At 43.8% G+C, this 16,525-nt stretch overlaps 1 long non-coding RNA gene across 4 annotated transcripts in view; it reads left to right on the plus strand.

Annotated features, from left to right (window-relative positions):
- The first annotated feature begins 15,823 nt into the window (after positions 1-15,823).
- LOC142061267 (uncharacterized) overlaps positions 15,824-16,525 on the plus strand; it is a 30,360-nt gene continuing 29,658 nt past the window's right edge. For 3 of the 4 annotated variants that reach the window (XR_012662086.1, XR_012662088.1, XR_012662089.1), the window contains exon 1: positions 16,126-16,434. This is a non-coding gene — a long non-coding RNA (uncharacterized LOC142061267). Of the gene's footprint in view, positions 16,020-16,125; positions 16,435-16,525 lie in introns of those variants that run through there. The other variant, XR_012662087.1, reaches the window with a different exon arrangement.

The following is a 16,525-nucleotide window of genomic DNA, read 5'->3' on the forward strand; positions in this document are numbered from 1 at the left end:
CAGTAGGTGGTCTGATTTGCAGGTGCTGAAGGGAATGCTTTTGTCTTGCTGTGATGATGTAAGTAATGAAGTCTTGAAGAGGGTAACAGCATGAGCAGAGAATACCCATTTTCACTGTTTCCTAGTTTGGGATGTTTCCTCAAGACACGTTTTGTTTCTTTAATGCTTTTCACTCATCAAGAGGTAGATTGACCTTTTGGGAATCGTCCTTTTGCAAATTCTGACCTTCAGTCTGTTAGGACTAGAAATTTGCTGTTTCTGCATTATCAGACATCCAATGAAGTGAAAATAGGCATTCATTCTGTTTCTTCCTCAAAGTTGTCAGGGTATCAGCCAAACTATAAAAATTGAAATGAATTATACAATAGCTAGTCTTTATCTTGGTTTTTGTCTCTGGTTTGAAAATTCAAACAATTCAAAGGAACATCAGACTAAACAGCAAATTCTTAATTTGTGTAGAGATTTCAGGTTTTGGCAGATCCTTAATTGCATTTTAATAGTTTTTGATTATGAAATAACTTGGTCATCTCAGCTGAGACTGAAGTTTGATGGGTATAATCCACCAGGCACAGGAGTTAAGCAGTAGTGGCTATAAAAGAAAGGGACAAAATGCATCTTCCTTTGACTCTTTGTCTTTACTGATTCAAATGAGCTGTGAGAAGACAGTCCAAGCCCAATTTTACAGAAAAATGCCTGTAACTAAGGCACAGAAACTGGTTACACAGTGCCATCATGTGGCTGCTTGTTATGCAGCCACACAGGTAAAAACAGTCATTGGAATGCAAAGCACCAGATAACATGGTATAAGATACCATATGATATGACACTACATCAACACAAATGTAGGTTGTAACTCTTTGTATGTACAGACAGACATCTTGTCTGGAGAGAGACCTAGTGCTTCGTATGTGTTATGGATGTTTATCATGGTAAAATCTTTTTTGTTGATTTGAAATAATCACTGTGATCAAGTATCCAGATCTATTATGTGAACTTCCAGAAAGAAACTTTTTGTGCCATGTCCACATGTATATATACATGCACACATGTCAAAACATCTCAAATGTGCTTGCCAGTTTCAGGATTTCATACCAAAATGGACAAGCATTTGTATAATGTTTGTAAAGTGATAATTAAATGGTTCAGATAGGCTTCTTGGTACTGATAGACTTTGATCTTGAAGCCACAAAACTTGTTACTTGTAGGGACAGTGGAACAGGTGAGTAGAAAGTACAGTGTGAGTCAGGTTTGGGAATATTGCTCGTCTGTCTGCACAAGAATGAATGCTGGTGCAGTATAGACCATAAGGTGGTAATGCTAGAATAAACTAAATGAATTCACACTCATGTAATCTTATTTTACTTAAATTATTAAATCCCTTCAGAGTCTAGGAAAAAGTCATAGGTTTTGTGTCCTTTCTGTCACCCACACCCACTTTTTTTTTTGTAAAACTACGTGAAAAGTGTTTTGGCTGCAGAGGAGCATTTTCTGTAGGATCCTTTTTTTGGTGTTTCACCTGATTTTCTACAAATACTGTCTTTTAGAGCTGCTGGCAAGAAACACAGTCAAAGAAAGAAGCAGGCAAGGTTTTCAAGACTATCTGTAAATAGTTGAGATCAAAAAGGTACATTTTGTCATGTAGGCTGTCTCTGAGCCAAAACAGGAGTGTTGCTAGAGTCTTGTGTATAGGGGATAAATATGATTTCATCAACACAATGCAAAAAGCTTGCTTTATACTACTACCACAGCTAACTAATATTACTAAATATTATTCTAAAGATTGATTAGCTTTTTATAATGTTGGCCATGATCCTTTTTGGCTTAAAAGATTAAAAATAAATGCTAATGTCCAATTTCAAACATCTATGACAAAACCCAGAGTTAAGAAGTCTCTCTAGCAGATGAATGAAGTTCATACCAGTTTTGGTTTGATGTTAATTCTCAGCACCAAATTTTAGGTGACTGGGGATAATCTTGTTTCCTATGGTAGTGTAAATCTTCTGGGGCTTTTGGTCTCATTAGGATTTCTGGTTAATGGAGGTCCAAGTTTTTACTTCTACAAAGCTTTACTTTATAAATGTTTGTCAGAAAGATCCATTTGCTTCAGCTGGCTTTTATTTTCCCTATTTCATGTATGTTCCAACTCAGCTGGCTGGGGTTAAAGGGAAATACCTGTTCCTGTGACTTGCACAAGAACAAAGCTGTGAGACTCAGTCTGTGGATTGAGCTTCCTGTTTGCTGTCGCTTGAGGAGATCAGTCACAAAAGCACAGTCTGCTAGTCAGAAAATTTCAACTGTCTTAGCATCAGAGCTGCAAAACTAGCTGGTGTCAGCCCGTGAAGTGCTGGCTTCCTGAGATGCAGGGAGCCTGGTTGCTGGGAATATCACGCTGGTTCATGCTGTTTCAGTTAGGTGTTAAACACTGACTTCTGCTGGTGACTGAACAATCAACTTCCTTACTGTTTTAATGTTGATATAACTTATGCTGCTTTTTATAAGTATAAAGTTCTATTTTCTGTTGGGGTATTGTCAGGAATAGATGCAGCTTGAGTTCAAAACAGTGTCTGAGCACTATGCAGCACAACAAAAATCCTGTTTAAAACTGTTTGTAACGTTTTGGTTTCCTTGCTTGATTAGTTTACGCTTCCTGCAAAGATCTGAGATATTTGGGATTTTAAATGTATGGCTGTGACAAAAACAAATGCTTGGCAGCTTGTTCTCAGTTTGAACGAGACTTAAGCGGTCAGTGTAACTGTGTACTGTGATTGGGAAGTCTGGATTGTACCCAAGTACACAGAGCAGGTACTTTTTTAGTGGGTTATCACTCTGTAAAGCATCTTCTTTGACAGATAGGCTCACAGACAGTTCTGGCTATGAGAATCTTTTCAATTCCTTACCTGAATTTCTATAAGGAGAACCTGGAGATTCATATAAAAATAATCTCTTAGCAGGCTGAGTAAAATTACCCAGTGCACATCAGATAATTCATCCTATTTGTAATGTTCTGGCAGCGGGTGGCACCATGGTAACAGCAAGTCTTACAGCTTCTCACTCCTGCAACCTGACAGCTCTAGCGTGATGATGTTTGCCTTTGGTACCTCACGCACAGCGCAGGCATCTGTAATGGGTTTCATTGCTTCATTAACGTGAAAAGGAGGATAAGAGTCAGCACCAAGGAATTCAGTGTGCCTTTACCCTGTGACTACAGGGAATAGTGTATAAGCCAAGGGCATTTTTATCTTTTTTTAAAAAGAACAAAAATGAGAAGCTGAAGGCAATTGGTCTCTCTAGGCTTAGCAATGCCATGAATCTGGTAACTTGTAGTTGCACTGTAGTTTTATTAGTGTTTGCAAACTACTGTACAGAAATGCAATAATGTCCCTTTAGCCCCAAAGTGGTACTCACTGTGCTCCAAGAGATGTGGACACTGATCAGATCAATGTATCTATAATGAAGTTAATATATTGTTTCCATAAACTGTATATGTTTAGTAACTGGTGTTGGGATCTGACTGTGCAAGCATGTTTGCATATAATTTTGCAAAGCATATGAGAAAAGCATAATTGATAAATTTACTTCTAACTGCAGTTTGGGAGAAGTTAAAAGCATGGTGGGCCCATTGTGCCTGAATGAGCTACAAAATTAGAAGGTAAAGTTTAAAAGGGTCCTAATGTGTATTTTCTTGCAGTCAGATTATGAAGAATGCCAGGAGGAAAAAAGGAGTGTGCAAACAACTTACTGGTGTGTGTTATGCTTTTCTAACAGGTGAGGTAATCTCTGAGGGAGGTTCACGGAGCTGAAAGCATACTTCTAGCTCTAGATACTGTTTGGTTTTTTGTAGCCAAATTATTTCCATAAGCTGTGTGGAGGGTGGAGCCTTTGGAGGTCTTCAGTGGCTCAGGCTGGACTTCCTTTGAGCACTTTTACTCAAAATATGTAGCCAATGGGTAAAAGCACCTTGTAAGTACCTCTGTATTACATAGCCAGTTTAAGTGAATTGCTAGAGGTTCCAGTAGAATTGATTTCCCTTTCTATTAGTCAAGGGACAAAACAGAGATGATTACGCACAGGTAGAACATGTAAAGACTATATAAGAGGGGAGAGCTTGGAGACTATAATACATATTTGCTTTAAAAACTGTTCCAAGGCAGTATTTTTCCTGCAGATCTAAATTATTTGCTTAAGGGCATACATCAGGTATGTCCTCTGTTTGATATCACTGTCTGAAGTAACCTGAACCCATCCCAAATACTATCTTTGGAAAAGCTTAAACCAGGAATAGGATCAGACTTTGATCTCATCATGACTAGTAATGACATAGCCCTGAAAAAGGTCTAAGATCCAGTCTGCAAGGATATCACTGAGATGCTAAACTTACCTAAAGAGTTGCTGAGGACCTCTAAGATCGACTAAGATGAAAGTACTGTTTCGGTGATGGAGATTTTTTCTTGTGTAATTTTTCATTTACTTAAAGCAGAATTAGAGATGCTGCCTTTGAGATGGCAGAATGATTGGTGTAGCTATACACAAAGGGATTTGAAAAAGAGGAAGGAAAGCTTTTTATCCATGGAACACTGGAGATTCAAAGACTAGCCAGAACGATGCAGGGTGATAGACAAGTCTGCGGAGACATATTTTTGTATTTCTCTTGTATCTCAAATTCAACTTCTAGCTCCAGTGTGGCCTTACCCACAGCCACAGTCTCTTCAGAAGTAAACCTCCTCCAACATGTTCTTACCCATGGCTGCAGTCCTTCCAGGGGAGTACCTCCATTGTGGGCTTAACCATGGCCACAGGCTTTGAGATGCTCCAACACAACCTCATGCACAGGCACTGGTGCTTCAAGGTGGACCTGCTGCAGCATAGAATTATCCACAGCTGTCACAGACACTGAGGTGTACCTTCTCCAGTGTGGACTTGTCCTCATGCCACAATTCCTTCAGAGCTATACCTGCTGCAGCAGACATAACCATGGCCACAGATGTTTCAAGATGTACCTGCTTTGGTGTGGACTTATGCATGGCCACAGATGCTTCAGGGTGTTCTGCTCCCATGTGGACTCATCCACAGGTCACAGTCCCTGCGACTCAAATTCACACTGGAGTTTCAGCCTGTCTAGTACAGCAGCACAGAAACATCAGCGATGCCCTGGCTGTCTGCCAGCCCAGGCACATGGCCTTGCTGTTATCAAAATGTTCCCAGGCACAGCACAGTAAGATAAGCAGGACAGCAGTACAGCAAGTAGTGAAAGCAAAAAGCAGCTGCTAACAAGCACTAGATTTTGATATACAGTATGGCAAGCGAGCCCCATGGCAAGCACAGAAGTCTGCTGATTAATAGCTAAACAGCAATAACTATAAATTTGATCTGGCACATTCCCAACAAATCTGTCATTATCTTGAATGCTTCAAGCCCTGTGTTGGGTGCTGAAAAGAACCTGTTGTTTGACCTCAGCTGGCAACTCAGCCCTACCCAGCTGACTCCCTCCCCCCACTCACTCACTCCCCCCACCAATGGGATGGGGGAGAGAATCAGAAGAGTAAAAGTGAGAAAACTCATGGGCTGAGATAAAGACAGCCTAATAGGTTAAGCAGAAGCTGTGTACGCAAGCAAAGCAAGACAAGGAATTCATTCAGTCCTTCCCATGGGCAGGTAGGGCTCCATCATGTGTAACGGTGACTTGGGAAGACAAACGCCATCACTCCAAACGTCCCTCCCTTCCTCCCCAGCTCTATATGCTGAGCGTGACACCATGTGGTGTGGGACACTCCTTGGGTCAGTTGGGGTCAGCTGGTCCTGGTTATGTCCCCTTCCAACCCCTTGTGCCCCCCAGCCCCTTGCGGGTGGGGTGAGGTGAGGGGCATGAAAGGCCTTGGCTTTGTGTAAGCCCTGCTCAGCAGGAATGAAGACATCCCTGGGTTATCAACACTGTTTCCAGCACAGATCCAAAACACAGCCCCATACTAGCTACTGTGGATAAAATTAACTCTATCCCAGCCAAAACCCTCACAGTAAGCTTCATAGATCTTAAAACAGCCAAAGAATGTCCCAGAAAACACTCATTTCTGACCTGAGAAAAACCTCTATTACATTTTCCTACCACTGAGACATGTTCTGGCAGCAGTGCCCAGTTTAGATGGCACTCATGCTTCAGCTCAGAACTGTGGTAGCTTCCTGAGGAAAATATTTAATCCCAAAATAACTCTTAGGGAAAATCCCTGATAAACAGATAGTTTTCTGAGCCATTTAAACATTTAGGAGAGAACCTTTTACGTTCAGGCATTCAGTTTCACTTTCACAATGAACCATGAGCGTCCTTGGTGAAAACATCTTTTTTTGGAGCTGAACTGTCAGATGGCCTTTCTTAGTGGAAAGAGTATATTTCCAACTTGAGAACAGGTCCTGCAGAAAAAAAAAAAAAAAGCATTGTTGGGGCAGCTCTGAAGGTAAGTGTAACCTCATTTCCTCTGCCCAGCAGTCCACAGGTAAACCAACAGCATGATTTAAAATGACCCTTGGGGTGCATACTGTAAATCCAGCCTTTTACAGCACTGCAGCCTCAGCTCAGCCCTACCTTCATGTGAGTGCTCAATAACCCTGTGACATCTGCTCCAGTGTTTCCTGGAGACTGGATCCTGCATCTTCTGCTCTTTCCTAATTCAGACAAAAATTCTGTGAGCAAAACTGTCAGGCAGCACTGAGTAAAAACAGTCAGGAATTTTAAAAGTGCTGCAGTCAGGAGGGGGTATAAATGCAGTTTATGTGGACACATCCAAGCTCCTTTTTGCCTTGCTCTAGACCTGTTGAGCCTCATGGCTTACACACCACAGTGCCCTGGCTCTTCTCCCTTGCTGTGGAGCCTGCACTGCCTGGCCTTTTTGCCCGATGGTTAGTGCTGGCAGAGAGGCAGCTGCCAGCTCTCTAGGGAGAGCCTGTGTGCCAGGCAGCACCTGCCTTATCACAGTTCCTGGCTGAGGCATCCTGATACTGCATGGAGCTGGGAGAAGCTGGGGGGCTGCACCAGCGGCAGTGTGGCTCCAGGGTATTTCTTCTGGGACTGCAGCCTTAGCACTATCAGTACCTGTGAGGTGTGTTGCACTTGTGTGGGATTTTGAATTCTTCTGAATTGTGCTGTAGCACTGCCTTGGGAACTCTACCTTTAGCCCTGGCCTTCACAAAGTAGCAAAAGTAGTAGATCTCAAAAATCAAACTGCTGCTCACTGCAGAGCGAGTGAGGCTAAGCAGTACTGGTGGGAGCTGATGTTTTCCCAGTGCCTTTTCCCCTGTTGCCTGCCGTGGCTTGCAAATTGATTAAAATTCTCAGGTTTGGTACTGCATGTATGGCAGGACAGCCCATGGGGTGATCTTCATGAGTGGAGGCAGAACTGGATGTCACCACACCAACGTGAAGGGCTGTGCTACGACTGGCACACGCAGCCCCTCGCCATACCTGAGAAGTGGCCAGACTGGGGAGGTGGAACTGGGAGAACTGGGCTGTCCTCACCACAGCCATGAGGTGGGAGCTCCTGATGCTGGCAGGAGAGACCGACCTCGTCCCTTCTGCATGGGTGGCCTTTTGCTGGGGTGGCATGAAGGAGGAGGAAAGACCCTTCCTGCCAGACTGCTGCCCGTGGGGAAAGCCGGGCCCTTCTTGTTGCAGTGATGATCCTGAGCTCAGTGTTGTGTAAGTCCAGGCTTCATCTGTGAATAGAGGAGGTAATAAGAATTTAAATATGGACATGTTTGTACATATTGCCAAGATAATTGTTCATAATTCCTATAATGTCATGAATAAACGCATTGATGCCGGAGTCACCGGCAGGGTGTTTGCTGTTTGGTGAGGTGTTGAACTTGCTGTGTTGCCATGCGAATGAGTGCCCAGTGGACAGCAGAGCCCAACCCTGAGTAAAAATGGAAAGGGTAGGATGGGAGCTTTGAAGGATGAGGACAAAAGGCAGACGATATGATTTGGGTTACCTGAGGATAACATTTCAGTGGTGAGAGAGGGTGTTATCACTGTCACTGATCATACAGAACAGCTGTGGAAGGATCCAGAGACCTCAGTAATGGCATCTGAGGGGCTTCAGTGTGGGTGCTGTGAAAATACAAGAGGGGAGGGGTAAGGACATGACTGACAGCTCTTTGTGTGAGGAGGGGTAAAGGGAGCTAAAGGAGCTGGGGATGGGAAGTGGCATCCCTGTAGCAAGCCCAGGGATGAGCAGGTGGGGATGTGGGGAGGATGAGGCTTTTGGCAGCCAGGGTTTTCCTGGCTGTCAGCCAGCTGTTCCCTGCAAGCTGAGCCAGTAGAGGGAGGGCCTGCTGTTGGAGAGCAGGAAAAGGAGGGCAGAAACTAGCTTTTCCTAAAATCCCCTTGCTACACGGGCCCCCAGCCCCACTGTGGGATGCAGCTGCAGTGTAGGGACCAGTGCTGAGAGAGGCAGGGCAGGGGCAGCGCGTCATGGCCTCTGCATACATTGCTGCTCCATGCACTTTGCCAGCCGTGCAGCCACAGCCCTCAGCAGGGGTCCCTGTGTTTCCTGTTGCCATTTCTTTCTATGGCCACAGCACTCTGTGTGTGTGACATGGATCCCAATATGAAGGAGAATTCTCCTTGATTCTGAAACATACACACTTTTCTTCCCGAAGAGCACAGGTTGACTCTTTCTTCAAAACGCAGACAATGGTATTTTCTTGTGAACTGTGACAGTGTGATTGCTGTGCAACACTGGAGAGTGCCTTTTACTATTTCTCTGTCACTTTTCTCTCCACTGCTGCTCCTCAAATTTCTTCTGACACCCAAGCAAGATGCTGCTGTTAATCTTCCATAAATAGCCAGCTGGCATACTGGATACTAGTGGGTTTAAGAAAAAAATCCCTGGAAATGTTCACATTTCCCACAGTGTTGTTTTCCAGCTGCAGAATGAGCATGCACCTCGGAAGATGGAGAGAAGATGAGCTGTGCCTCAGCAGGAGCACAGGGGAGAGTGAGCAGAGTTCCTGGGGACATGAAGTCCAAGCCCTGTTATTCCTTCTCTGGTAAACTCCCAGCTATCCACAGAGACACCAGTGCAACATGTGCCTGTCCCTGCAGCGAGGGATGTCCATGGGACTGTTGCAGGGAAATTGCAACCACAGGGCCCTGCAGGCCCTTGCTGCTCTCCAGAGCAATATAGGGTTCTCCAGCCCGTGGGGTGAATAATGTGGCCAGCCTTCCTTCCGAAGCAGCTTGGGCAGGTGTGAGAAGTCCTTGTGAACAGGTCCCTGGTGGGGTCTGGAGAGCAGCAGCAAGCACTTCTGCAGGGTGGTGATAAAACAGCTGCTCCGTGCACCAGTAAATCATTCTGCTCGAGAGGGACGGGCTGTGGTGTGTGGCAGAACTCAGCAAGCACAAACACCCTCTGTGCTGGGATGTCCCCATCAGGGGATATCAGCCTTCAGCAGAACTGTTTCCTCAACAGGAATATTTTCTTTGGCTGTTATTCCAGTACACGTTCTGCAAAGTCTCTATGACTCAGTTTTGGAACGAGAGAAAAAAACCAAACTAAACCAACAAAACCAAGCTTCAATCGGTTGTTGTTTGGCTTCAGTTTTCTGTAAGTCAGGTGAGCAAAACCATTCCAGCTTCAGGGATCAATAAACTAACACCATGTTTAGCTAATCTATCATCTTGTTCCTTAATCAAATAAAAGATGTTGCCAGAACCTGGGAAACCCTGTTCAGAGGGTTTTGCACTGCATGGTAGCAACCTCCTTTTAAAAATCTGATTAGCCAGGCTTGGGGTTCTCTGCAACCTGCTGTTTGTGGAAACTCCAGGCATGAGAAGTAAGTTGTGATTCTTTGAGGGATTCTATTTATTTTCAGGAAATGTACCAAGTTCTGTTCATCTAAACATATCCAGCAGCAAACAGTGAGTGATGGGTTCTTTGCTCTGAACCTCTATTCACTTTGAAAGCTTTGTCTATACCATTTTCTTCCTAAGGCTGTTTAGGTATTGCCTGGTCCTTGCCTATTGCCTTCCTTCTTAAAAAATACACAACCATTGAGAGCTGTTTTTAGCAGCTGCATGATCCTTTGTTTGGAGTAGAACCTATTATGTTTCATCTCCTGGATTTTGCGAAGGAGCTTATAAATTCTTTTTAGGTATTTTAAATTGTCATTTAAAGTTTCCCATTCTATGAAAGCAAGACTTCTAATTCCAAAACTGACTTACAAAATCTTACTCTAAAACTTAGGAATGAAACTTTTTTTTGCAAATGCAATGTCCCCTGGTTCCACAAGTGTGCTGACCTATCAAAGCCTGTGTGAGAGAAAAAAAAAGAAAATCAAAATGAAAATGGAAGCATTCCTGTGGGAAATTGCTTCCAACAGCACAGCAATTTTCTAAGAATAATTATTCCACTGGAAGATGTTCAAAACTTGCAAGTTGCAACCAGGCACTGGATTTTGCTTTTTACCTTCCACCCAGTCTTGCCCCAGCCTTTTTTTTCAGATAAGAAGTTCTCAACAGCTTCTTTCAGTGTTAGTAAATCTTCCTTTGAAGTGTTTTGTTCTTCTGTGCCCATCTTCCCACGCCTTATTCTGAGTTTCTTTTGAAACTAGGAAGGATCTGGAAATGCTTTGCATTGCAATCTAATTGCCTCGAGGAAGGTCATATTCTACTTCAGTTGTGTCCTAGTTCCCCAACCTGGTGTATGTGACCATGCTGTGACTCTTAAGTCTGTTGCTGCAGTGGTTTGCTGCTTTATAGAGTATTCTCAGAAGAAGCAAAGGAGCAAGGACCTTTGCTAGTGCCGGCACTCAGACAGTTCTGTCTGTCCTCCAGATTTTTCTTTTTTTTTTCAGTTGGAACCAGCATTCTATTTTTCCGATTAATACAGAGAGCAAAAAATTATTTGTCTTCCTAATAGCTTCGGTGGTATGCTTGAAACAGAGGCCAACATATTAGGAACCTAAGGCACTACCTGTGGAACAGCTTATTCTTTAACTGTTTTGCCCTATTTAGGAGCCTGCAAAGGGTGGTGGGTATTTGTTACCAGTCGAGGGTCTCTGTGCTTGTGTGACTTTCCAGGCTGAGGGGCTGAGTGTTATTTTCTGGTACTGCAATTGGGAATGCAACGTTGTGTGATGGGTAATACCGTCAAATATCTAGAGTATAATTTTTAAAGCTGCCTGTGTGACTTCAGAACCCAGGTTCTATTTTTAGATCTAATTTGTGTGCCTGGAGGTACACCTACAAAAGGACCTGGCCTGTATTGTACCTATCCCCAAAGTGCAGATCCTCAGAACTTCTGCCATAATGCTGCTGAGCTGCAGTAGCACTGACGGCTTATGGCTCCTCTGTTTACTCCACGTGAATTCTCTGATAAGCATCTGTTTCTAGGCAAGCAGCTAGAGTCTCATTTATGCCTAAGCCTTGCTAAGATGTTCCTTGGCCTCCTTGTTCCGTGGAGGCTGATGTGACAGCATTTTCAGAGCAATTTCTTCTCATGTAGGATGCAGGCAGAATAGGATGGCAACTGAGGGAGGAGGTGTTGGTATTTCTATTTCCAATAGCACAGTACTCATCTGAGTGCATGAGAGGCCAGTGTTCAAATTTCAAGATGCTCAAGGGGACTTGAAATCCCGATCCCAGCCGAGTTATTCTGGAGGGCTCTTCTCGGCCACTCCTTCTGAGCAGAATTGTGCAAGAGGCTTCGGTGTACCTGGCCAGGGAGAGGATGAGCTGGTGGTTTGGTGGTTAGGCTGCTTCTACAAGGAGAAGGACAGCTGCTTAGAAGACAGTCCTCTGCAGGGAGAAAATCTTCTCTCCATTGGGCTGTGGTTGGTGAAGAAGGAATGATCCCCTTTCCTCTCTGTTCCTGCCCTGCTGGTGCTCTCTGCTCTCAGGTTCACTCTCTCCAGTTCTGGACGTCCGTGTCCATGTCCTGTGGCTGGGTGTCTGCAGTGGAAGGGGTTGCTGTTTACTGTCCCTCCTGCTCAGGGCTGACTCACTTCCTGCCCTCGTAACACATTTGAAACCTTCCTGTTTTCTTTAACTTCTGACTGCAGAGCATCCAGCGAAGCCATCTATGAAGCTTGTTACAGAACTGGTACTGTGCTGCCTGATACTGCTTTGCATCATTTCTTTTCACACAAGCTGGCTGATAGGGCAGCAGTAGATTTTGTTTTTTATCAATTGAAATGGTGCATTCATCTTAGTGAGAGCTGCTTGTCACAAGTGCAGGGTGCACGCAAGGCCAGGGCTTATGGCAGGTGGCAGCTTTCAGGCAGGATCGAGGCAGCAGAGGTGCTGCAGGCCAGCGCTGAGGTGCAGCGGCAGATCTGTGGGTGCACGGTAGTTTGTGTGGGGTCTGACTGCATTGTGCTGGCTCTCACAGTCTTGCTTTCACAGATGTGAAAGCCTATCACAGCAAAATAATCAAGAGAATCATAAACCTGAGTAGAATAACTCCGGCAGGGTTTAAGACACGAGGACTGTAATCTGGCTGTTGTGCAGTACCCTGCAGTACCCTGAGCAAAGCTCCAGGGGTTGCGGGCTGTTCTGGTAACATCCAAGCACTCTGCGTAACTACGGAGCAAAATTCTTCCTTTAGGATAGGAACTATGTGCATGTACATGCTCTCACGTACACAAACAGACTCTGGGGGGAAGGTTAATGCCTCTGTATGAACCTCTGCAGGCATTTCCTACTGGGAATGCTTCCCAGTTTAGAAAAACATGTCATGGATGGTAGCTGCAGCAGTCCTGTCTTGGCACATTCCTCCTTCTTTTGTGAGCCCTGTCCACGAGCAGAGCTCTATGGCTTTTGGAGGCTGCGCAGGTCACCAGGAGTACACAGAAAGGCTGTTTACCATCCCCTCTCAACGCTGCTACCCAAGCACGCCTGACACAGCTCTTCACTTCTTGCATAAGAGGTGGGAGCACTGTGTCCTAATTTATACCTCTATCACAGTGCAAAATAAGAATTGGCTAATCAAATCCCACCTGGCTTGTGATATGACCGTAGCCTTTGTAAATGTGCAAAGTGGTCTCTGAAAGGCGGATGATTTATAAAGAATTTCCTAGGTTTCTCTGTCAGCCTAATCTCTTGAATCAGTTGTATTGGATATTAAAGCAATGAGACAGAAATCAGTAGGAGACCTCATAAAATTTGTAAGTCAATTCAGCTTAAAGAAACCTGACAACTGGATGCACAGAAGTAGAAAATTACTTTTTTTTTTTTTTTAAATAAGGCTCTATCGTAGAAAAAGACCCACAGAGCTCATCTCTCAAAGGAATCCAAGTGAAAGTTTGCTTTTAACAGTATTGAGGGAGAAATTGCAGTTTCTTCAAAAGTAATGTGGCTTTTGCCACATTTTCAATGGGCTCAAGCTCCAGCTTCTCTTGGAATTTGTAACTCATGGTGTTGTCTCACAAAGAAATACTGTAAGCATGATGGAAGATTTATGAAATCATGCAGGAAGTAACTATGTCTGCTGTGTTTTCTGAAGACTATATTTTTGTGAAAGACATTTTATATATAGGACCTGATTTATCTCTGATGCCTGCATGTTTTGTACTGCTGTAAAGATTTTTAACTAGCTTGGGAGAGATCCTCCCTTCTGGGAGGACCTTCCTCCCAGTGAGAGAAGGAAGCCAGCCCTTTATATTTGTACCGAATACAGTGAACAGCAATAAGTAAAGCAGAGAAGCTGGAGCTACCTACTGGCACCTGGGCTGTGATTTAATGCCTTTAGAAAGCACTGCATGACCATGCATTGTGTGTCTGAGAGTGCTGCACTCAGGGCTGTAGAATTACCTTGTTTGGCCCAGCATAATATGGCCTCAAGAAATTCCAGCCACTGAATTAGGGTAAGATCTAGACTTCCTGTCAAAAACCAAATTCAGTTAGTCAAAACTTTCCAGATGAGATGCTAAGATGATAGTAACCATCCTGACTGATGTCAGCTGTCAAGAGCAGTGCACAGTATATTGTCTGTCACTTCCCTTATCAGTCACTGTGTACAAGCTTTCTTTTTTTTTCCCACTTTGGTCTTTGCTTTTGTTTCACAAAGCAAAGTGGAGAACCTGTCCTGTCATCTTTCCTTTCTAAAGGCCTGTGTAAATGTTTAGCCTTTACTGAACACTTTTCTGTTTTTGCTTGGAAGATGTGCTGAGGACTGAAAAATGGGATTCTCTCACCACGGGACTGGGGTTGTGTTTAGTTACTTTCTGCTTTAGGTTACCCAGCTGTGGCACATGCACATAATGAAACCTGCCTTTTGGAACCCAGGAAACTTGAATAATCTCTACTTAAAGAACTAGCAAGGATGACCAAGCAAGGTCAGCAGGGTACAGATTAATTTAGTTCAGTGTCTTTTACAAAGAGGTTTTTAAACCTGGGGCTGGAGCGATGATGCATTTTGAAAGTTGTACCAGTGAGCGCTGCAAATACAGCTGAATCCCAGCCTGAAATATGAATGTTCCTCTCCTCCTGTGCAATGAGTGAGGCAAATTCATTTAAGCATCCCTACTGATAAGTCTCACTAGGGTCTTTGCTCCTCCGTGCCCAAACTTGACCCACGGCAGCATCTCTTTATTACTCTTGTTATATAGTTTAACATGGGTATTAAAATGATGTGTTCAGTTTTGCATCTGAACCTCTGTTCTTGTGAAATATATCTTGTGTATTAGCTTAGTTGGAGATCTGTAAACTAGATCTTGGGATGCAATGAAAGATGGTTCATACTTTTGCCCCGAGTATGGACAACCCGAGCCTTTTGACTGACTCAGAGGAATGTGGTTATTAACAATAAATATCTTTCCAATTTTCCTCTTCTTCAAAGTAGCTGGTCCATACAAGGGCTTGTTTCTGTGGTAAACCTTAGGGTGAGTGCAGCAGAAAACATCAGAGCTCTCATGAAAAGCATTTGATACGTTTTATGCTCTGGGAGTGGACAGCAGATTAAGCCCTTACTGCTTGCAGACCTGCAATACCTGGGAAAACGTTCCCAGTTGCTTCCAGATTTGTACATGGAGTGAGTTTCTCCAACATCTTCAGCAGTTGTGTGTGAAGGAGAACCTCCTGGCATGTATCCTAGAAAAGCTCCCTGGCCTGAATGAGATGAAGGAGACCAGTGGAGTGGGAGTGATTTTGTGTGGGCAAATCCCGATTTGGTACCCATCTGAACTGGAAAATGTTGGGGTTAGACTGCAGTGGTGGAGATTTACTCTTCCAGGGCTAAATCCACAGATCAAAGAGCAGACCCTGCTGTTAGCCTGTGATGAATAGCTGTGAAATGGGTTTGGAAACATCTGTCTAATGCCTGGTAAATGAGTGTCTAGGTTGAACAAAACAAGGATTGCCAGACTTGCCAGCTTCGCCAGAGAAACCTGTGGGATGAGTGGGCACCAGAGTTTCAAGCTATCCCCATCTCTCAGAAACAATCTGCCTCAAGTCAGTGGTGAGCAACGTTGGGATGGAGTAAGCAATCCGTGCTGTTGCTTCTGCTGCGTTATTTATTTGTGGATAAATAGAGGCATTTAATTAACCAGACACATAATTCCACTCCTTTTTAATAAATTCAGATTACAGACACTGAGCATCCTGATGCAGGTATGGAAAAGTAGATTTGTTTATGCCAGTTTTAAACATCAGTCACGTTATTTTGGATACCAGCGATGATAGACTACCATTAGGGTCTCGCTTTTTATTTAGATTTTAAAACTGTATTCAAATGAGGTTTTGACCGAAACTGAATCACTATGTACTTGAAAGCTAAAGAGCTTATCAGGCATCTGATAATGTTTTCAGGATTTCCCCAGATTAGACCGCGGAGTGTACAGACAGGAAGCTGAAGTATCGAGCGCCTGACCAGAGCTTCCTCCTGCGCAAGAGTGGGGGTTTCTCTGACTTGAGTCTTTAGCTCTAAGTGCATGGTCTGAGCCTTGAAATCTAAAGGATAAAAAGCATCCAAATCCCCCAGTTGGGTCCTCCGAGCAAGGCGGATGGAGCGCTTCATTTAAGCCCCACTTGCAAGGTCAGCAAAACAGTTCTCACCTCTCCCCGCTGTTGCATTACTTTCCTGGCTCTTTATCAACCAGGGAATCAGAAAGGGACTTTCCAGAGCTATAAACATGTGAGCTGAAGAGATGGAATGAACCCGTATGCAAATGAGTTTTGATTCCCTTCCCTTTATAAAGTTAAAATGTTTTTGAGAGAGAAACAGATCCTCCAGAATGTGGGTGTCCGAGATTGTTACCTTGGACTGGCTGTACCTCTCTCCCTGCTGTCTGTCTGTCTGTCTTTCCATTGTAGAGAACAAAGCGGAGTGATGTAAAATAGAAAATGAGAAATGCAAACCTGTGGTGATTGAAGAGGAGGAAAGAAAATGAAAGAGAAAAAGCTGAAGAGTGGAAAAAAGATAAAATAAAATGAATTTTGGGGATTCCACTGTGAGTAAGAGCTGAAAACAATGTAAGCTGATTTATTACATGCTTATTTTCTGCCTGAAAGCCAGTATGCTTTGTATACGTGAAAGGTAAA

This window comes from Phalacrocorax aristotelis, chromosome 8 (assembly GCF_949628215.1).
Source record: "Phalacrocorax aristotelis chromosome 8, bGulAri2.1, whole genome shotgun sequence".
Lineage (NCBI taxonomy): Eukaryota > Metazoa > Chordata > Aves > Suliformes > Phalacrocoracidae > Phalacrocorax > Phalacrocorax aristotelis.